At 54.6% G+C, this 21,588-nt stretch overlaps 6 non-coding genes across 6 annotated transcripts; 4 read left to right on the forward strand and 2 right to left on the reverse strand.

Annotated features, from left to right (window-relative positions):
- Positions 1-5,645: 5,645 nt before the first annotated feature.
- Positions 5,646-5,809, forward strand: LOC120376298. Its single transcript, XR_005587195.1, has one exon. It is a non-coding gene; the product is annotated as a U1 spliceosomal RNA (small nuclear RNA).
- A 3,717-nt stretch (positions 5,810-9,526) lies between these two features.
- Positions 9,527-9,688, forward strand: LOC120376223. The gene has a single exon (XR_005587128.1). It is a non-coding gene; the product is annotated as a U1 spliceosomal RNA (small nuclear RNA).
- Positions 9,689-11,611: 1,923 nt separating this feature from the next.
- LOC120375996 lies at positions 11,612-11,727 on the reverse strand. The gene has a single exon (XR_005586923.1). It is a non-coding gene; the product is annotated as a U5 spliceosomal RNA (small nuclear RNA).
- Positions 11,728-15,431: 3,704 nt separating this feature from the next.
- Positions 15,432-15,595, forward strand: LOC120376131. The gene has a single exon (XR_005587040.1). It is a non-coding gene; the product is annotated as a U1 spliceosomal RNA (small nuclear RNA).
- A 1,921-nt stretch (positions 15,596-17,516) lies between these two features.
- LOC120376078 lies at positions 17,517-17,629 on the reverse strand. The gene has a single exon (XR_005587000.1). It is a non-coding gene; the product is annotated as a U5 spliceosomal RNA (small nuclear RNA).
- A 3,680-nt stretch (positions 17,630-21,309) lies between these two features.
- Positions 21,310-21,466, forward strand: LOC120376274. Its single transcript, XR_005587174.1, has one exon. It is a non-coding gene; the product is annotated as a U1 spliceosomal RNA (small nuclear RNA).
- The last annotated feature ends 122 nt before the right edge of the window (positions 21,467-21,588 follow it).

The raw sequence follows: 21,588 nt of genomic DNA on the forward strand, positions 1-21,588 counted from the left end.
TCTGCTTCCGGACTCGCACCAGAAATGGGAAGTCTGGGCCGGGCCTGGCAGCGGCTGTCAGGAAATGGAAGCAGGAGACACGACCACTCCCATGGTGCTGTGGGGCCTGTCCTGATGGTGGGAGATGGAGGCAGTGGACACTACCACTCCCATCATGCCATAGGGTTTTCAAGTGGGGTGCTCCCCCCCAGGGATGGGCTCCAGGGGAGGTTTGGCATCTTAAGGGACTGGGGGGGGTTGCTTGGAGGAGGTTTGAGGACCAACAGTGAAGGGGAAGTTGGACACTGGCCAGAATACCAGGAGACAAGGCAGGTGAGGTGATACCTGTTACTGGACCAGCTTTGGAGCCACACAGGGTCTTCTTCATGCAGGGGAAAGGTGCTCAGAGCATCACAGTTCAATAGAAGGTGGTACGCTCTGCCCCGAACACCAGACATTCCCCTACTTCCTGGAACGGGGGGGGGGCCTGTCCCCATTGTCCTGTAAACAGCCCCACCATGTAACCCAGAGGTGGCTGCATTTTAGCACCAAGACACCAGTGGTCACTGCTCCAGAGGAGATGGTACATACAGGCCACTGCCCTCCGTGGCCCCCAGACGTCACAGACTGTGCACTGTCTTAGCTGGCCCCACACATTACTGCCCCAAGAGGTGAGGTACACACAGGCTACTACTCAAACTGGGCACCTGGGGTCACTGCAGCAATGCTCGGGGGGATACATGCAGGGCACTGCCGCACATGGCCACCAGGGGGCACTGCTACAATGGTGGGGGGGGGATGATAAACAGGCCACTGCCTGAAATGGCCACTACCACAATGGTGTGGGGAGAGGGGGAGGGAGATACAAATAGGGCACTGCCACACCAGGGCACCACGGGGAGGTCACTGCTCCAATTAGTAAAGATACACATCAGGTAGTGCCCCACCTGGGGGCCCTACCCCAGAGAGAGGGGGCTGGGGAGAGAAGAGGAAATCAAAGGCCACTGCCTCACTTAGCCACCAGGGGGCACTACCTAAATAGGGGACACACATACACAGGGCACTGCCCCACCTGACCAGCAGGGGTCACTGCCCCAATTGGGGGGTATACAGAGGGTATTGCCCCACGGGGATGCCAGGGATCAGTGCCTGCCATACCTGGCACAGGGGTAGAGGGGATAGGGTGACCAGATGTCCCGATTTTATAGGGACAGTCCTGATATTCGGGGCTTTTTCTTATGTAGGTGCCTATTTCCCTCCACCCCGTCCCGATTCTTCACACTTTCTATCTGGTCACCCTGGGTGGGGGGAAGGAGGGGGCTACACACAGGGCACTGCCCCACTTGGCCACCAGTGCACATCCCCAGTGGGGGAGTGACACACACCAGGAGCAGGGCTCACTGCCACAAAGGGGTTGGAAGATCCCCAGGGCACTGCCTGACACGGCCACCCAGGCACCCTGCCACCTTGGGGGAGGTGAAGAACACACCTCAGGCACTGTCTCCTCTGGCTACCAGTGCTCACTGGCCCAATGCAGGGCTTGGGGGGAGTAAATACACACAGGGGACTGCCCCACCTGGGCAACACGAGTCACCGAGATGAGAGTGGGATACGCAGAGGGCACTGCCCCAATGGCTGATATACATACAGGGCCCTGCCTCACCTACCCACCAGCGCTCACAGGTGCAATGGCAGTGGTGGGGTCACATAGGCAACTGCCATCAGTGGCCACCAGGGGGCGCTGCAGCAATGCTAGGGGGGATACATGCCAGGCACTGCTGCCTGCCGCCACCAGGAGTCACTGCTCCTACAAGAAGGCCAGCAGGGGTCACTATCACTGGGGAGGGGCTATGGGGAAGCAGAGAAAGAGCAACTAACTGCAGTGGGGAAAATCGTCATCTACCGGGAGAAAGAACGGACTCCGCTAGGACATCGCACCAGCTCCGGCCAGGCTGGATACCAGCAATTCGGGGCTGGAGCAGCTCCAGCTGGAGGCTGGGTGGAGGCAGGTGACCTCGGTCTCTGTGCTGAGCAGGCTGCTTTGGCAGCGAGTAGGGACAGGGAACCCCCCGGCCAGGGTCTTGCTGCCCAAGGAGGGGGAGATCTGTGGCAGTTTTGGAGTAGCTGGTTCAGCAGCCGTGAGCCGCACGCTTGTCCCTGCCTGAGCTCTCCAGGAGCACATAACACACAGGTGTGCGCTGGATGTGGCACCAGTGTAACGACAGGGCCAGACCCTGCTGAGTGCTGCCTGCGAGAGACAGGGGCAGAGTCAGATGGGCAGATGGGGGCAGGAGATGACAGGGCCAGCGGCCATGAGCTGAACCCATCACAAGTCCAGCCTGTGACGTCACCATCCATCCCTGCAGCTCTCCATCTGTCCCGCTGTCCATCCAACTCTCAACCTCCCATCCATCCCCAATGTACGCCACACACCCCCCTTCACCCATCTGCCTCACACACTCATCTATTTCCTCATGCGTCCTGCTGTCCCTCTGATTGTCCCTGCAGTGCCCAGCACAAGGAGGCATAGTGGACCCTGAGCGAGGCTTTTGGGTGATGCAGTAATGGAGTTAGCAGGTGATAAGGGGGGTTCTGGGCATCTCTAATCCTGTGCCCAAAGCCATGACTGTGAGCCCACCCCTCTCAGTCTCAGACCCCACAGCCCCAAAGACATGACTGGCCACTCACGCTGTGACCCAGTTACAGCAATGAGGTCTCCCCGAAGATACGGGGTGGGAGGAGCAACCCCCTTATCCTGGCAGGCAGGACACATCCTTCCCAGTACAGCAGAGACTTTGCCCATGGGCAGATAGACCCAGCTGAGCCCATAGGAGACTGGGGGAGGAGAAGCAGAGGAAGAGGATGAAGGCAACTGAACATGACAGGTGTCCATGAAAGGAGAGAGAGAGTTTGAGTGTAAGTTGGCCAACACAGAGAGAGAAACCTCGGAGGAAGAAAGAAACTCAGAACAGGGAATCACCCTCATGGATCCAACTTTCTGCTAGGGAGCACACACCACTCCTGGCCAGAGAGATGATCAGCCCCCGCAAATGGCAACATCATCTCCCTTGAAGCCACAGCTAGTCCAGAAACCCACACCCAGGTAACGGGACGTCCCTGCCTGGAGCCAGGGGGGCTGTGACCAGAGCCCTTCCCAAACCAGATACTTCTCTCACCGACAGAGACAGCTACTCTCATCCCAGCTGGGCAGGTCTTGCCTGGCATCAACAGGATTCACCCTGTCACTGCTCTCGCTCACTTTCCATCTCACCTCGGGGCTGGACTCCGTCCCCGCGACTTCTTTTCCCTTGGTATGAAACACGACACAAGAGGAAAAGAAAAAGCAATGGTGGCGAGGCTCCTCTTCTCGCTACTCCCGCATCCCAGGGCTCCGGCTTCAACCCTCCTCCCATTCTGCCATCACAGCTACAATCAGAAATCTGAGCCCGGGGCTCACACCTGGTTGTCTCCCCAATCCTTGGCGCTGTCCAGCATGTCTCCCTCCACAGAAGTCACCTGGCCTCATCTTAGACTCCATCTTCATATTGCTCTTCTCCTTCCCAGAGCTCCTGCTCTGCTCCTCAGACCTGTCTGTCCTCAGCTCTGCAGGCAGAGGGGAAGGGGCATGATGGGAACACACGCCCCATTCCAGACACCACACAGCATCCACAGGGCTACCAAACCATGTCACCTTCGGCCAAAACCACCCCCCACCCCGAGGGAGCAAAAACCCTTTGTGAGCTCAGCACACACAAGCCAGGAAAAGATTAACACCCACACCCAGCCCAGCCAAAGTGGGAGCTTCCCCCACTTCCCGGCCACAGGCCCACGGGGCTCATGGATGGAGGAGTTTGGGGGGCTGTGGGGGTCCCTGAAGAACTAGCTCAGCGTGTGAATGAGGGACTGGGATGTATGTGGGGGCCTGACTGTGGGTTGAGGTGTCCAGGAGGACCCAAGAGAAGGGACTAGGGGGATTAGGGATAGAGGAAGGTGGGGTTACCAAGGTGCATTGTGGGAATGTGGGATTTAGAGAGCCCAGAGTGGAGGTGGGGGCGGGTTGGAGGACCCCACAGTGGCTGAAAAGGGGAACCCGGCAGGTTGGGGGGTAGCAGAGATTGGAGATGAGGAAACTCACACCCTGGGGATGGACTGGGACAGTGGGGGGATGGGAAAGTGGGGCCCAGCCATGGAGAAATGGGCTGGAGGCAATTAGGGGCAGGGCACTGAGGACGGGGAGGAGGAGGGTGGGGTCGGGGTGCTGAGCATGGGGGGCGAAGGAAAGGCCGGGCAGAGCGGACAGGGTGGGGAGGGGACGCCGGGGCAGGGCTGACGGGAGGGTCACAGGTGGGGGGGGACACTGCAGGGGCAGGTTGGGGGGGGTTGAAGGCCCCGCGGCCCCAGGCTGCCGCTTGTGGGGCTGCTCCCAGGCAGCTCAGCCCCCTCCCGCTGCTGCCCCCCAGGCCCAGCGGGGGGGGGTGAAGCCCTTTCACTCCACGCTGCCTCTGCCCCGTGCCCCCCCAGCCCGGATCCCACGGGCCCAGGGCAGGGGCTGGGCCTGGCGCCTGAAACTGGGGGGTCTCCGAGGTGGAAGGACCCCAGCCGCTGGCAAAGACTGGGAGCGGAAGAAGCTCCTGCGCCCGGCCCCGCAAGAGTTTTCCAGGCTCCCCAGAGCGAGTGAAGGAACCTGCTCCAGGGGCCCCGAAAAACTCTGGTGGGGGCCCCTGTGGGGCTCGGGGCCTGGGGCAAATTGCTCCTCTTGCCCCCCCTCTGGGCGGCCCTGCCTGCCAGTGCACTCAGCCTCACTTGGCAGGTAACAAAAGGGATCGAGTGGCTGTCCAGTTTCTGGAGAGTGGCTGACAACGCCCGACCTTCTGCCCTGAGGAGAAACTGAGGTGAGACAAGGCAGGGGAGGTCATTCTTGTATTGGACCAACTTCCGGTGGGGAGAGAGAGAGAGCGAGCGAGCGAGAGAGAGAGCATACATCTTCACTACCCGCCGTATCGGCGGGTAGCGATCGATTTTCCAGGGATCGATATATCGCGTCTCATCTAGATGTGATATATCGATCCCCAAACGAGCTCTTGTCGACTCCGGAACTCCACCACCGCGAACGGAGGTGGCGGAGTCGACATGGAGAGGCCCGGACATCGATACCGCGCCGTGAGAACGGGTAAGTGATCGATATAAGATACTTCGACTTCAGCTACGTTATTCACGTAGCTGAAGTTGCGTATCTTATATCGATTTTCCCCCTTAGTGTAGACCAGCCCAGAGAAGCGACACGCAAGCTGCGCTCTTTCCCCAGCAGCAGGTGGGCCACGTGGTCTCTCTGCTGGCCTGGCTTCACGGGACGGGACCAGGCTACCCCTACACGGCATGCAAGAGTGGCGGGCAGGGGGAGGGGCCCGAGCGGAGGGGCGGAGCCGCGTGAGCGGGTATGCAGATCTGTGTGCGAGCAGAGCATCGTGGGAGCGGACGCAGGCTGCCAGGCAGGGCCCGGCTTTGGCACCGGGAGCTCGGCATGGGGAAGGGACGGTCTCCGGGGACCGCGTCAGGGCAGCTGTCTGCAGTGGGGGCCGGTGTGGGCGAGGCCGGCGGTCGGTCCGCCCCGTGTGTTATAAGTGCGGGGCGAGCGAGGGCGGGCGGCGGCCGGGCAGCAGGAACTCATACTTACTTGCCAGGGGAGATCCCATGATCACCAAGGTGGTTTTCCCAGGATGAGGCTCATTCATTGCACTGTGGGTGTGCTGACCTTTGCGATTTCCTCAAAAGCGGACAACTCGACTGCATAATTTGTGGTAGTGGGGGACTGCGTTGATGCCCTTCCTTGATGATTGGTTGGAACAACAAAAAACCAATAATGGGCTGCTTAGGCTTAAATCACTACAAAGCAGATTCTCAGGAAAGCAGTTGTTAGTCTGGGCCTTTGGGAATGTTCTTTTCCACAGGCCCTGTACTTCTAGGTATCTTTGTCACACGTTCCTCCTTGTAAGCAAAGCTCAGCTCTGAACCTTTACTTGGGTCTCTCTGTGTTCTTGTCTCTTGGTGGCCACCCTGTCTGTGCTACGGAGACTAGGCTCCCACCTTTCGGGGAGGTGGATGGCCGGCACCAACGAGGAAAACCCTCTCCAGGACCCTTCTCCAGGAACAGTGCCCTTCCGTTTGGGGAGATTATGCTGGGCGGAGATTGGGATGGGGCAGCTGCTCTCCTGAGACAGTCCCGCTGATGCCCAGGCGCATGGAGGATGGAGCCCGGACGAGAAGCCAGAGGGCACTTGGCCCACAGCTAAAACCCGGAGCAAACGCACACACTTTGCAAAGTAACAGGAGCCGGGATCTTGCACATGAGATTCTATCTGCCGGACGGGGTGCGACCCCGCGTTGTACCTGCTGCTTGGTCTGCCTCTGCTGCAAAGTAGCTCGCCTCGCTCAGATCCTTGGGGTTCGCTGAGCTGCAGCTCACCTTGATACACGGGAACAGCTTCAAATCATGGACTATCAGGGTTGGAAGGGACCTCAGGAGGTCATCTAGTCCAACCCAATCCCCAACTAAATCATCCCAGCCAGGGCTTTGTCAAGGCTGACCTTAAAAACCTCTCAGGAAGGAGATTCCACCACCTCCCTAGGGAACCCATTCCAGTGCTTCACCACCCTCCTAGTGAAAAAGGGTTTTCCTAAGATCCAACCTAAACCTTCCCCACCGCAACTTGGGACCATTGCTCCTCGTTCTGTCATCTGGTGCCCCTGAGAACAGTCTAGATCCATCCTCTTTGGAACCCCCTTTCAGGTAGTTGAAAGCAGCGATCAACTCCCCCCTCATTCTTCTCTTCTGCAGTCTAAACAATCCCAGTTCCCTCAGCCTCTCCTCATAAATCATGTCTTCCAGCCCCCTAATCACTTTTGTTGCCCTATGCTGGACTCTTTTCAGTTTTTCCACATCCTTCTTGCAGTGTGGGGCCCAAAACCGGACACGGTACTCCAGATGAGGCCTCACCAACGTCGAAGAGAAGGGAACGACCACATCCCTCGATCTGCTGGCAATGCCCCTACGTATACAGTCCAAAATGCCGTTAGCCTTCTTGGCAACAAGGGCACGCTGTCGACTCCTATCCAGCTTCTCGTCCACTGTAACCCCTAGGTCCTTTTCTGCAGAACTGCTGCCTAGCCATTCGGTCCCTAGTCTGGAGCAGTGCACGGGATTCTTCCGTCCTAAGTGCAGGACTGGGCACTTGTCCTTGTTGAACCTCATCAGGTTTCTTTCGGCCCAATCCTCCAATTTGTCTAGGTCCTCTGTAGCCTAGCCGTACCCTCCAGCGTATCGACCGCTCCTCCCAGTTTAGCGTCATCTGCAAACTTGCTGAGAGTGCAGTCCACGCCATCCTCCAGATCCTTAACGAAGATATTGTACACAACCGGCCCCAGGACCGAGCCTTGGGGCACGCCGCTTGAGACCGGCTGCCAATTAGACGTGGAGCCATTGATCACTACCCGTTGAGCCCGAGGACCTAGCCAGCTTATAGTCCACCTTATAGTCCATTCATCCAGCCCAAACTTCTTGAACTTGCCGACAAGAATACTGTGGAGACCGTATCAAAAACTTTGCTAAAGTCAAGGAAGAACACATCCATTGCTTTTCCCTCATCCACAGACCCAGTTCTCTCCTCACAGAAGGCAATTAGGTTAGTCAGGCGTGACTTGCCCTTGCTGAATCCATGCTGACCGCTCCTGATCACTTGCCTCTCCTCTAAGTGCTTCAGAATTGATTCCTTGAGGACCTGCTCCATGATTTTTCCAGGGACTGATGTGAGGCTGACTGGCCTGTAGTTCCCCGGATCCTCCTTCTTCCTTCCCTCTTTTAAAAATTGGCACTATATTAGCCTTTTCCCAGTCATTTGGGACTTCCCCCAATGGCCATGAATTTTCAAAGATAATGACCAGTGGCTCTGCAATCACACCCGCCAACTCCTTTAGCACCCTCGGATGCAGCGCATCCAGCCCCATGGATTTGTGCTCATCCAGCTTTTCTAAATAGTCCCGAAGCACTTCTTTCTCCACAGAGGGCTGGTCACCTCCTCTCCATGCTGTGCTGCCCAGAGCAGCAGTCTGGGAGCTGATTTTGTTCGTGAAGACAAAATCACGAAGGGGAGGGTGGGAAGCATTGAGTACATTAGCTTTTTCCACATCCTCTGTCACTAGGTCACCTCCTCATTCTGTAAGGGGCCCACACTTTCCTTGACTTTCTTCTTGTTGCTAACATCCCTGAAGAAACCCTTCTTGTTGTTACTCTTAACATCTCTTGCTAGCCGCAACTCCAACCGTGAGGTGCCCTTCCTGATTTCACGCCGGCGTGCCTGAGCAATATTTTTATACTCCTCCTGGTCATTTGTCCAATCTTCCACTTCTTCAAACGGCGCTGCCTGCCAGTGCACTCAGCCTCACTTGGCAGGTAACAAAGGGATCGAGTGGCCGTCCAGTTTCTGGAGAGTGGCTGACAACACCCGACCTTCTGCCCTGAGGAGAAACTGACGTGAGACAAGGCAGGGAGGTCATTCTTGTATTGGACCAACTTCCGGTGGGAGAGAGCGAGAGAGAAGCGAAATGCAAGCTGCACTCTTTCCCCAGCAGCAGGTGGGCCACGTCGTCTCTCTGATGGCCTGGCTTCCCGGGACGGGACCCGCTACAACTTAGATAATTTTTTACCTCAAGGTTCCCAAGACACAGACAAGGTTTTCATCTCGAGGCCAAAAGACCAAAAACATCAAGACACTTGATCACGGCCTTGGATAGGCCAAGATTTAAAAGTTTATTAGAAAATATTTGAAAATGAACGATACAGAGAGTTGAAATGTCAGATATTGGTCATCGGGGGTGACATACAGAGTATAGGGCAATTTTAGTTTTAAATGTTTATTAGAAAATGTTTAAGAATAGATAATACAGAGAGTTTGTAACATCAGTTACTGGTCATCAGGGGTGACATCCAGAGTATAGGGGGATGCTAATACTTTGGTATTGGACAGCACATAACTTATACAGTGTGCAATGTCCCCAATGTGGGGTATACTGTGGGTGAGTTCAAGATACAGTCAGCAAGCAGTGAGGGTACATCACGCATACAACAGTTAAAGACAGTCATAGGTATAAATAAGCAAGCCAGGTAATGGGGATAGAATGACCCTCACATGGCAAAGTTAAGGTCTGTCGCACTCGATCTGAGCACTACACCCCATCTGAGCTCAAAGAGCTGAGCACGCAAGCGGCGGCCGGGCGGGCAGGGGAGGGCCCGAGCGGAGGCGGAGCCGCGTGAGCAGGTATGCAGATCTGTGTGCGAGCAGAGCATCGTGGGAGCGGACGCAGGCTGCCAGGCAGGGCCCGACTTTGGCACCGGGAGCTCGGCGTGGGGAAGGGACGGTCTCCGGGGGCCACGTCGGGGCAGCTGTCGGCAGTGTGGGCGGTGGGGCGAGGCCGGCGGTGGGGCGCGGCGGTCCGCCCGTGTGTTATAAGTGCGGGGCGGCGAGGGGCGGGCGCGGCCGGGCAGCAGGAACTCATACTTACCTGACAGGGGAGATACCATGATCACGAAGGTGGTTTTCCCAGGGTGAGGCTCATCCATTGCACTGCGGGTGTGCTGACCCCTGCGATTTCCCCAAATGCGGGAAACTCGACTGCATAATTTGTGGTAGTGGGGGACTGCGTTCGCTCTCCCTGGTGATTGGTTTGAACAACAGACAACTGACAGTGGGCTGTTTAGGCTTAGTGCACTGCAAAGCAGATTCTCAGGAAAGCAGTTATTATTCTGGGCCTTTGGGAGTGCTCTTTTCCACAGGCCCTGTACTTCTAGGTATCTTTGTCACACGTTCCTCCTTGTAAGCAAAGCTCAGCTCTGAACCTTTACTTGGGTTTCTCTGTGTTCTTGGCTTTCCCTGGTCTTTTGCAGCTGATCTGCTCTCTAGTCTGCTTTTGGGGGGCTTGGACTGGTGCCTTCCTTGGCTCTAAGGGGAGCTGCCTGCCTGCCTGCTCTGCTTCTTTCCCTGCTTGTAGCTTCTTGCCCGGCCCTTCTTCTCGGGCTCTTCCTCCTTTGACGGGAGGACGGCCTGTCCAAAACGCCTGTCCCACCTGGTCTCCTCGTCCAACAGGCAGCCTCGCCCCCTGCCCTGGGGCCGCTTTGGCTTTCGCTGTCTGTTCCTGTCTCTTGGTGGCCACCCTGTCTGTGCTACGGAGACTAGGCTGTCACAACCCCATGCTGGAGGAGGGCTTTCCGTCGCTTGAGGCCCACCCACCGCCTCCCCGAATGCCCTTTAGCTACGCTGCGGGTTAGGGCGGCGTGGCCGTGTCGCCCAGGAGCGGGTTTTCCCTTTTGCACACCTCTGACGGACGGAGCTGTTTTGACTTAACTGTTCAGCACGCACCGACCCTCGGGCCTGGGCTGCACGGGGAACGTAAATCGGCGCGGCTACATCAGTCCGCGCCTTGGTCGGAAGAATTCTTCCGTCCACCTAGCTCCTGCCTTTCGGGGAGGTGGATGGCCGGCACCAACGAGGAAAACCCTCTCCAGGACCCTTCTCCGGAAACAGTGCCCTTCCGTTTGGGGAGATTATGCTGCTTTAAAAAAGAGAAATTGTTTAACTGCCTTTCTCTGAGGCAAGGTTGACTTTGTATTGCTTCCCTCGTGGCTCCTTATAGCAGTTGTGTTCTGAAATCTTTAGGGTTTGACTTCATTTATGATGAAATCTTGCTGTAACTTTATTCTAATTTTCAATGAGTAACTAGACCTGAGCTGTTTGGTGTGTTAGTGGAGGATTGTTTAAAAACCTGGGATTCCACTTTCGGCTGCCTTTCCATTACATTTCCTCTGAAAGCCCACCGAAAGCCTCCACGTCCCACATAACTCTCTCAAACCTGCAGTCATCAGGCATACAGAAGATGCTTACAGTTTCACTCCATACGAGTCCAGTTCCTTGCTGTTTCCTGTCTAACCACTGCACACATATGGTATCCTCCCTACCCGGAGCTGCTTCCTGGCTTTTGCGCTCAGGACAGGAAAACGAGAATGGAGGTAAGCTGTGCAGGAACTCTTCCTCAGCTCGCACTCCACCCCCAAGGGCCTTTCGAGGTCTTCTTCGGACTTCAGGTTTCATTTGATTTCCAAGGTTTATGGGCTCATTAATTAGCCATCTCTCCTAATGCAGGGATCCTACGGGTCAGACCAAAGATCGATGGCCCAAAGAGCTAAGAAACAGAAATAAAGGTGAGAGCTAGGCGTTACATTCAGATGAGAATCCAGAATCTGACTGTGCCCTGGCATGTTCAACGCTGCCGAAAAGAAGGAGCTCGTCAGGTCCTCTGCTAGCACCCAAATCTGGTGGCTAGTCGGTCTGCTGGGAAATAAGGAAAAGGAAAAGAATTAAAGGAGTCAGGCAATAACAAGGAAATGAAAAGGTTTGTTGAACGGGTTCTGTCTGATTGACTGTCTTCCCAGCTACCCGTCCAAGTTAAAGACCTAGCCCAGTATCCTGTCTGCTGACAGCAGCCAATGCCAGGTGCCCCTACTATACTTTTTCATACTATAGAAAAGCTTCAGCCAGTGACACCAGCTCAGGAGCACTCTTCTGTTTTTCTCACAGCAGACAACAGCCTTGCCAAAGCAAAGCCTTAAAAAATTGGCTACAAACTCATCAACATTCCTCTCCACGGAAATCTTTAGTAAAAGGCGAAAGATTTATACGAACTGAAGAGAAAGCAGAGTACGTAGAACTCGTGGCAGAGGCGCTGCCGGGGCAACCGCCTACGCTCCCAAAAGTCAGGGTGACGACTCTCCCAGCCCGCTACACCGCTAGCTTTCAGAGGAAATGGAATTGAACCGATTGGCAGCCCGAGTTGGATCATCGGAACCGGGGACACAGGGAGCAAAACCAGCCCCTCGACCAGGGACTCGCTTCGCTGCACGCAATGCACTGTGGCTATGGAAATAAGATGCTCCGGCCGTCTCCGGCGCTCAAAGGAGTCTTTTCTCCGGGCTGCCTCTGCTCCTTCCCCGGCTGGGCGGAGATTGGGATGGGGCAGCTGCTCTCCTGAGACAGTCCCGCTGATGCCCAGGCGCATGGAGGACGGAGCCCGGACGAGAAGCCAGAGGGCACTTGGCCCACAGCTAAAACCCGGAGCAAACGCACACACTTTGCAAAGGAACAGGAGCCGGGATCTCGCACATGAGATTCTATCTGCCGGCCGGGGTGCGACCCCGCATTGTACCTGCTGCTTGGTCTGCCTCTGCTGCAAAGTAGCTCGCCTCGCTCAGATCCTTGGGGTTCGCTGAGCTGCAGCTCACCTTGATACACGGGAACAGCTTCAAATCATGGACTATCAGGGTTGGAAGGGACCTCAGGAGGTCATCTAGTCCAACCCAATCCCCAACTAAATCATCCCAGCCAGGGCTTTGTCAAGGCTGACCTTAAAAACCTCTCAGGAAGGAGATTCCACCACCTCCCTAAGGAACCCATTCCAGTGCTTCACCACCCTCCTAGTGAAAAAGGGTTTTCCTAAGATCCAACCTAAACCTTCCCCACCGCAACTTGGGACCATTGCTCCTCGTTCTGTCATCTGGTGCCCCTGAGAACAGTCTAGATCCATCCTCTTTGGAACCCCCTTTCAGGTAGTTGAAAGCAGCGATCAACTCCCCCCTCATTCTTCTCTTCTGCAGACTAAACCATCCCAGTTCCCTCAGCCTCTCCTCATAAATCATGTCTTCCAGCCCCCTAATCACTTTTGTTGCCCTATGCTGGACTCTTTTCAGTTTTCCACATCCTTCTTGCAGTGTGGGGCCCAAAACCGGACACGGTACTCCAGATGAGGCCTCACCAACGTCGAAGAGAAGGAACGACCACATCCCTCGATCTGCTGGCAATGCCCCTCGTATACAGTCCAAAATGCCGTTAGCCTTCTTGGCAACAAGGGCACGCTGTCGACTCATATCCAGCTTCTCGTCCACTGTAACCCCTAGGTCCTTTTCTGCAGAACTGCTGCCTAGCCATTCGGTCCCTAGTCTGGAGCAGTGCACGGGATTCTTCCGTCCTAAGTGCAGGACCGGGCACTTGTCCTTGTTGAACCTCATCAGGTTTCTTTCAGCCCAATCCTCCAATTTGTCTAGGTCCCTCTGTAGCCTATCCGTACCCTCCAGCGTATCGACCGCTCCTCCCAGTTTAGCGTCATCTGCAAACTTGCTGAGAGTGCAGTCCACACCATCCTCCAGATCCTTAACGAAGATATTGTACACAACCGGCCCCAGGACCGAGCCTTGGGGCACGCCGCTTGAGACCGGCTGCCAATTAGACGTGGAGCCATTGATCACTACCCGTTGAGCCCGAGGACCTAGCCAGCTTATAGTCCACCTTATAGTCCATTCATCCAGCCCAAACTTCTTGAACTTGCCGACAAGAATACTGTGGAGACCGTATCAAAACTTTGCTAAAGTCAAGGAAGAACACATCCATTGCTTTTCCCTCATCCACAGACCCAGTTCTCTCCTCACAGAAGGCAATTAGGTTAGTCAGGCGTGACTTGCCCTTGCTGAATCCATGCTGACCGCTCCTGATCACTTGCCTCTCCTCTAAGTGCTTCAGAATTGATTCCTTGAGGACCTGCTCCATGATTTTCCAGGGACTGAGGTGAGGCTGACTGGCCTGTAGTTCCCCGGATCCTCCTTCTTTCTTCCCTCTTTTAAAGATGGGCACTACATTAGCCTTTTCCCAGTCATTTGGGACCTCCCCCAATGGCCATGAATTTTCAAAGATAATGACCAGTGGCTCTGCAATCACACCCGCCAACTCCTTTAGCACCCTCGGATGCAGCGCATCCGGCCCCATGGATTTGTGCTCATCCAGCTTTTCTAAATAGTCCCGAAGCACTTCTTTCTCCACAGAGGGCTGGTCACCTCCTCTCCATGCTGTGCTGCCCAGAGCAGCAGTCTGGGAGCTGATTTTGTTCGTGAAGACAAAATCACGAAGGGGGAGGGTGGGGAAGCATTGAGTACAGTAGCTGTTTCCACATCCTCTGTCACAAGGTCGCCTCCCTCATTCTGTAAGGGGCCCACACTTTCCTTGACTTTCTTCTTGTTGCTAACATCCCTGAAGAAACCCTTCTTGTTGTTACTCTTAACATCTCTTGCTAGCTGCAACTCCAAGCGTGAGTTGCACTTCCTGATTTCACTCCTGCGTGCCTGAGCAATATTTTTATACTCCTCCATGGTCTTTTGTCCATTCTTCCACTTCTTCAAACGGCGCTGCCTGCCAGTGCACTCAGCCTCACTTGGCAGGTAACAAAAGGGATCGAGTGGCCGTCCAGTTTCTGGAGAGTGGCTGACAACACCCGACCTTCTGCCCTGAGGAGAAACTGACGTGAGACAAGGCAGGGAGGTCATTCTTGTATTGGACCAACTTCCGGTGGGAGAGAGCGAGAGAAGCGAAATGCAAGCTGCACTCTTTCCCTAGCAGCAGGTGGGCCACGTCGTCTCTCCGATGGCCTGGCTTCCCGGGACGGGACCGCTACAACTTAGATAATTTTTACCTCAAGGTTCCCAAGACACAGACAAGGTTTTCATCTCGAGGCCAAAAGACCAAAAACATCAAGACACTTGATCACCGCCTTGGATAGGCCAAGATTTAAAAGTTTATTAGAAAATATTTGAAAATGAACGATACAGAGAGTTGAAACGTCAGCTATTGGTCATCGGGGGTGACATACAGAGCATAGGGCAATTTTAGTTTGAAATGTTTATTAGAAAATGTTTAAGAATAGATACAATTTAGATAATGCTTTCCCAGCCAGAAGGGGTACAGAGAGTTTGTAACATCAGTTACTGGTCATCAGGGGTGACATACAGAGTATAGGGGGATGCTAGTACTTTGGTATTGGACAGCACATAACTTTTATACAGTGTGCAATGTCCCCAATGTGGGGTATACTGTGGGTGAGTTCAAGATACCTTCAGCAAGCAGTGAGGGTACATCACGCATACAACAGTTAAAGACAGTCATAGGTATAAATAAGCAAGCCAGGTAATGGGGATAGAATGACCCTCACATGGCAAAGTTAAGGTCTGTCGCACTCGATCTGAGCACTACACCCCATCTGAGCTCAAAGAGCTGAGCACGCAAGAGCGGCGGCCTGGGCGGGCAGGGGGAGGGGCCCGAGCGGAGGCGACGAGCCGCGTGAGCAGGTATGCAGATCTGTGTGCGAGCAGAGAATCGTGGGAGCGGACGCAGGCTGCCAGGCAGGGCCCGACTTTGGCACCGGGAGCTCGGGGTGGGGAAGGGACGGTCTCCGGGGGCCGCGTCGGGGCAGCTGTCGGCAGTGGGGGCCGGTGTGGGCGAGGCCGTCGGTGGGGGCGCGGCGGTCCGCCCCGTGTGTTATAAGTGTGGGGCGAGCGAGGGCGGGCGGCGGCCGGGCAGCAGGAACTCATACTTACCTGGCAGGGGAGATACCATGATCACGAAGGTGGTTTTCCCAGGGTGAGGCTCATCCATTGCACTGCGGGTGTGCTGACCCCTGCGATTTCCCCAAATGCGGGAAACTCGACTGCATAATTTGTGGTAGTGGGGGACTGCGTTCGCGCTCTCCCCTGGTGATTGGTTTGAACAACAGACAACTGACAGTGGGCTGTTTAGGCTTAGTGCACTGCAAAGCAGCTTCTTAGGAAAGCAGGTGTTATTCTGGGCCTTTGGGAGTGCTCTTTTCCACAGGCCCTGTACTTCTAGGTATCTTTGTCACACGTTCCTCCTTGTAAGCAAAGCTCAGCTCTGAAACTTTACTTGGGTCTCTCTGTGTTCTTGGCTTTTCCTGGTCATTTGCAGCTGATCTGATCTCTAGTCTGCCTTTGGGGGGCTTGGGCCGGTGCCTTCCTTGGCTCTATGGGGACCTGCCTGCTCTGCTTCTTTCCCTGCTTGTAGCTTCTTGCCCGGCCCTTCTTCTCGGGCTCTTCCTCCTTTGACGGGAGGACGGCCTGTCCAAAACGCCTGTCCCACCTGGTCTCCTCGTCCAACAGGCAGCTTCGCCCCCTGCCCTGGGGCCGCTTTGGCTTTCGCTGTCTGTTCCTGTCTCTTGGTGGCCACCCTGTCTGTGCTACGGAGACTAGGCTGTCACAACCCCATGCTGGAGGAGGGCTTTCCGTCGCTTGAGGCCCACCCACCGCCTGCCCGAATGCCCTTTAGCTACGCTGCGGGTTAGGGCGGCGTGGCCGTGTCGCCCAGGAGCGGGTTTTCCCTTTTGCACACCTCTGACGGACGGAGCTGTTTTGACTTAACTGTTCAGCACGCACCGACCCTCGGGCCTGGGCTGCACGGGGAACGTAAATCGGCGCGGCTACATCAGTCCGCGCCTTGGTCGGAAGAATTCTTCCGTCCACCTAGCTCCCGCCTTTCGGGAGGTGGATGGCCGGCACCAACGAGAAAACCCTCTCCAGGACCCTTCTCCGGGAACAGTGCCCTTCCGTTTGGGGAGATTATGCTGCTTTAAAAAAGAGAAATTGTTTAACTGCCTTTCTCTGAGGCAAGGTTGACTTTGTATTGCTTCCCTCGTGGCTCCTTATAGCAGTTGTGTTCTGAAATCTTTAGGGTTTGACTTCATTTATGATGAAATCTTGCTGTAACTTTATTCTAATTTTCAATGAGTAACTAGACCTGAGCTGTTTGGCGTGTTAGTGGAGGATTGTTTAAAAACCTGGGATTCCACTTTGGCTGCCTTTCCATTACATTTCCTCTGAAAGCCCACCGAAAGCCTCCACTTCCCACATAACTCTCTCAAACCTGCAGTCATCAGGCATACAGAAGATGCTTACAGTTTCACTCCATACGAGTCCAGTTCCTTGCTGTTTCCTGTCTAACCACTGCACACATATGGTATCCCCTCCCTACCCGGAGCTGCTTCCTGGCTTTGCGCTCAGGACAGGAAAACGAGAATGGAGAGGTAAGCTGTGCAGGGAACTCTTCCTCAGCTCGCACTCCACCCCCCAAGGGCCTTTCGAGGTCTTCTTCAGACTTCAGGTTTCATTTGATTTCCAAGGTTTATGGGCTCATTAATTAGCCATCTCTCCTAATGCAGGGATCCTACGGGTCAGACCAAAGATCGATGGCCCAAAAGAGCTAAGAAACAGAAATAAAGGTGAGAGCTAGGCGTTACATTCAGATGAGAATCCAGAATCTGACTGTGCCCTGGCATGTTCAACGCTGCCGAAAAGAAGGAGCTCGTCAGGTCCCTCTGCTAGCACCCAAATCTGGTGGCTAGTCGGTCTGCTGGGAAATAAGGAAAAGGAAAAGAATTAAAGGAGTCAGGCAATAACAAGGAAATGAAAAGGTTTGTTGAACGGGTTCTGTCTGATTGACTGTCTTCCCAGCTACCCGTCCAAGTTAAAGACCTAGCCCAGTATCCTGTCTGCTGACAGCAGCCAATGCCAGGTGCCCCTACTATACTTTTTCATACTATAGAAAAGCTTCAGCCAGTGACACCAGCTCAGGAGCACTCTTCTGTTTTTCTCACAGCAGACAACAGCCTTGCCAAAGCAAAGCCTTAAAAATTGGCTACAAACTCATCAACGTTCCTCTCCACGGAAATCTTTAGTAAAGGCAAAAGATTTATACGAACTTAAGAGAAAGCAGAGTACGTAGAACTCGTGGCAGACGCGCTGCCGGGGCAACCGCCTACGCTCCCAAAAGTCAGGGTGACTAATCTCCCAGCCCGCTACACCGCTAGCTTTCAGAGGAAATGGAATTGAACCGATTGGCAGCCCGAGTTGGATCATCGGAACCGGGGACACAGGGAGCAAAACCAGCCCCTCGACCAGGGACTCGCTTCGCTGCACGCAATGCACTGTGGCTATGCAAATAAGATGCTCCGGCCGTCTCCGGCGCTCAAAGAGTCTTTTCTCCGGGCTGCCTCTGCTCCTTCCCGGCTGGGCGGAGATTGGGATGGGGCAGCTGCTCTCCTGAGACAGTCCCGCTGATGCCCAGGCGCATGGAGGACGGAGCCGGACGAGAAGCCAGAGGGCACTTGGCCCACAGCTAAAACCCGGAGCAAACGCACACACTTTGCAAAGTAACAGGAGCCGGGATCTCGCACATGAGATTCTATCTGCCGGCCGGGGTGCGACCCCGCGTTGTACCTGCTGCTTGGTCTGCCTCTGCTGCAAAGTAGCTCGCCTCGCTCAGATCCTTGGGGTTCGCTGAGCTGCAGCTCACCTTGATACACGGAACAGCTTCAAATCATGGACTATCAGGGTTGGAAGGGACCTCAGGAGGTCATCTAGTCCAACCCAATCCCCAACTAAATCATCCCAGCCAGGGCTTTGTCAAGGCTGACCTTCAAAACCTCTCAGGAAGGAGATTCCACCACCTCCTAAGGAACCCATTCCAGTGCTTCACCACCCTCCTAGTGAAAAAGGGTTTTCCTAAGATCCAACCTAAACCTTCCCCACCGCAACTTGGGACCATTGCTCCTCGTTCTGTCATCTGGTGCCTCTGAGAACAGTCTAGATCCATCCTCTTTGGAACCCCCTTTCAGGTAGTTGAAAGCAGCGATCAACTCCCCTCATTCTTCTCTTCTGCAGACTAAACCATCCCAGTTCCCTCAGCCTCTCCTCATAAATCATGTCTTCCAGCCCCTAATCACTTTTGTTGCCCTATGCTGGACTCTTTTCAGTTTTCCACATCCTTCTTGCAGTGTGGGGCCCAAAACCGGACACGGTACTCCAGATGAGGCCTCACCAACGTCGAAGAGAGGAACGACCACATCCCTCGATCTGCTGGCAATGCCCCTACGTATACAGTCCAAAATGCCGTTAGCCTTCTTGGCAACAAGGGCACGCTGTCGACTCATATCCAGCTTCTCGTCCACTGTAACCCCTAGGTCCTTTTCTGCAGAACTGCTGCCTAGCCATTCGGTCCCTAGTCTGGAGCAGTGCAGGATTCTTCCGTCCTAAGTGCAGGACCGGGCACTTGTCCTTGTTGAACCTCATCAGGTTTCTTTCAGCCCAATCCTCCAATTTGTCTAGGTCCTCTGTAGCCTATCCGTACCCTCCAGCGTATCGACCGCTCCTCCCAGTTTAGCGTCATCTGCAAACTTGCTGAGAGTGCAGTCCACACCATCCTCCAGATCCTTAACGAAGATATTGTACACAACCGGCCCCAGGACCGAGGCCTTGGGGCACGCCGCTTGAGACCGGCTGCCAATTAGACGTGGAGCCATTGATCACTACCCGTTGAGCCGAGGACCTAGCCAGCTTATAGTCCACCTTATAGTCCATTCATCCAGCCCAAACTTCTTGAACTTGCCGACAAGAATACTGTGGGAGACCGTATCAAAAACTTTGCTAAAGTCAAGGAAGAACACATCCATTGCTTTTCCCTCATCCACAGACCCAGTTCTCTCCTCACAGAAGGCAATTAGGTTAGTCAGGCGTGACTTGCCCTTGCTGAATCCATGCTGACCGCTCCTGATCACTTGCCTCTCCTCTAAGTGCTTCAGAATTGATTCCTTGAGGACCTGCTCCATGATTTTTCCAGGGACTGAGGTGAGGCTGACTGGCCTGTAGTTCCCGGATCCTCCTTCTTTCTTCCCTCTTTTAAAGATGGGCACTACATTAGCCTTTTCCCAGTCATTTGGGACCTCCCAATGGCCATGAATTTTCAAAGATAATGACCAGTGGCTCTGCAATCACACCCGCCAACTCCTTTAGCACCCTCGGATGCAGCGCATCCGGCCCCATGGATTTGTGCTCATCCAGCTTTTCTAAATAGTCCCGAAGCACTTCTTTCTCCACAGAGGGCTGGTCACCTCCTCTCCATGCTGTGCTGCCCAGAGCAGCAGTCTGGGAGCTGATTTTGTTCGTGAAGATAAAATCACGAAGGGGAGGGTGGGAAGCATTGAGTACATTAGCTTTTCCACATCCTCTGTCACAAGGTCGCCTCCCTCATTCTGTAAGGGGCCCACACTTTCCTTGACTTTCTTCTTGTTGCTAACATCCCTGAAGAAACCCTTCTTGTTACTCTTAACATCTCTTGCTAGCTGCAACTCCAAGCGTGAGTTGCCCTTCCTGATTTCACTCCTGCGTGCCTGAGCAATATTTTTATACTCCTCCTGGTCATTTGTCCAATCTTCCACTTCTTCAAACGGCGCTGCCTGCTGGTGCACTCAGCCTCACTTGGCAGGTAACAAAGGGATCAGTGGCCGTCCAGTTTCTGGAGAGTGGCTGACAACACCCGACATTCTGCCCTGAGGAGAAACTGACGTGAGACAAGGCAGGGAGGTCATTCTTGTATTGGACCAACTTCCGGTGGGGAGAGCGAGAGAAGCGAAATGCAAGCTGCACTCTTTCCCTAGCAGCAGGTGGGCCACGTCGTCTCTCCGATGGCCTGGCTTCCCGGGACGGGACCGCTACAACTTAGATAATTTTTACCTCAAGGTTCCCAAGACACAGACAAGGTTTTCATCTCGAGGCCAAAAGACCAAAAACATCAAGACACTTGATCACCGCCTTGGATAGGCCAAGATTTAAAAGTTTATTAGAAAATATTTGAAAATGAACGATACAGAGAGTTGAAACGTCAGCTATTGGTCATCGGGGGTGACATACAGAGCATAGGGCAATTTTAGTTTGAAATGTTTATTAGAAAATGTTTAAGAATAGATACAATTTAGATAATGCTTTCCCAGCCAGAAGGGGTACAGAGAGTTTGTAACATCAGTTACTGGTCATCAGGGGTGACATACAGAGTATAGGGGGATGCTAGTACTTTGGTATTGGACAGCACATAACTTTTATACAGTGTGCAATGTCCCCAATGTGGGGTATACTGTGGGTGAGTTCAAGATACCTTCAGCAAGCAGTGAGGGTACATCACGCATACAACAGTTAAAGACAGTCATAGGTATAAATAAGCAAGCCAGGTAATGGGGATAGAATGACCCTCACATGGCAAAGTTAAGGTCTGTCGCACTCGATCTGAGCACTACACCCCATCTGAGCTCAAAGAGCTGAGCACGCAAGAGCGGCGGCCTGGGCGGGCAGGGGGAGGGGCCCGAGCGGAGGGGCGGAGCCGCGTGAGCAGGTATGCAGATCTGTGTGCGAGCAGAGAATCGTGGGAGCGGACGCAGGCTGCCAGGCAGGGCCCGACTTTGGCACCGGGAGCTCGGGGTGGGGAAGGGACGGTCTCCGGGGGCCGCGTCGGGGCAGCTGTCGGCAGTGGGGGCCGGTGTGGTCGAGGCCGTCGGTGGGGGGGGGCGCGGCGGTCCGCCCCGTGTGTTATAAGTGTGGCGGCGAGGGCGGGCGGCGGGCAGCAGGAACTCATACTTACCTGGCAGGAGATACCATGATCACGAAGGTGGTTTTCCCAGGGTGAGGCTCATCCATTGCACTGCGGGTGTGCTGACCCCTGCGATTTCCCAAATGCGGGAAACTCGACTGCATAATTTGTGGTAGTGGGGACTGCGTTCGCTCTCCCTGCTGATTGGTTTGAACAACAGACAACTGACAGTGGGCTGTTTAGGCTTAGTGCACTGCAAAGCAGCTTCTTAGGAAAGCAGTTGTTATTCTGGGCCTTTGGGTGCTCTTTTCCACAGGCCCTG

Source organism: Mauremys reevesii, linkage group 12 (assembly GCF_016161935.1).
Source record: "Mauremys reevesii isolate NIE-2019 linkage group 12, ASM1616193v1, whole genome shotgun sequence".
NCBI classification, from domain to species: Eukaryota; Metazoa; Chordata; order Testudines; family Geoemydidae; genus Mauremys; species Mauremys reevesii.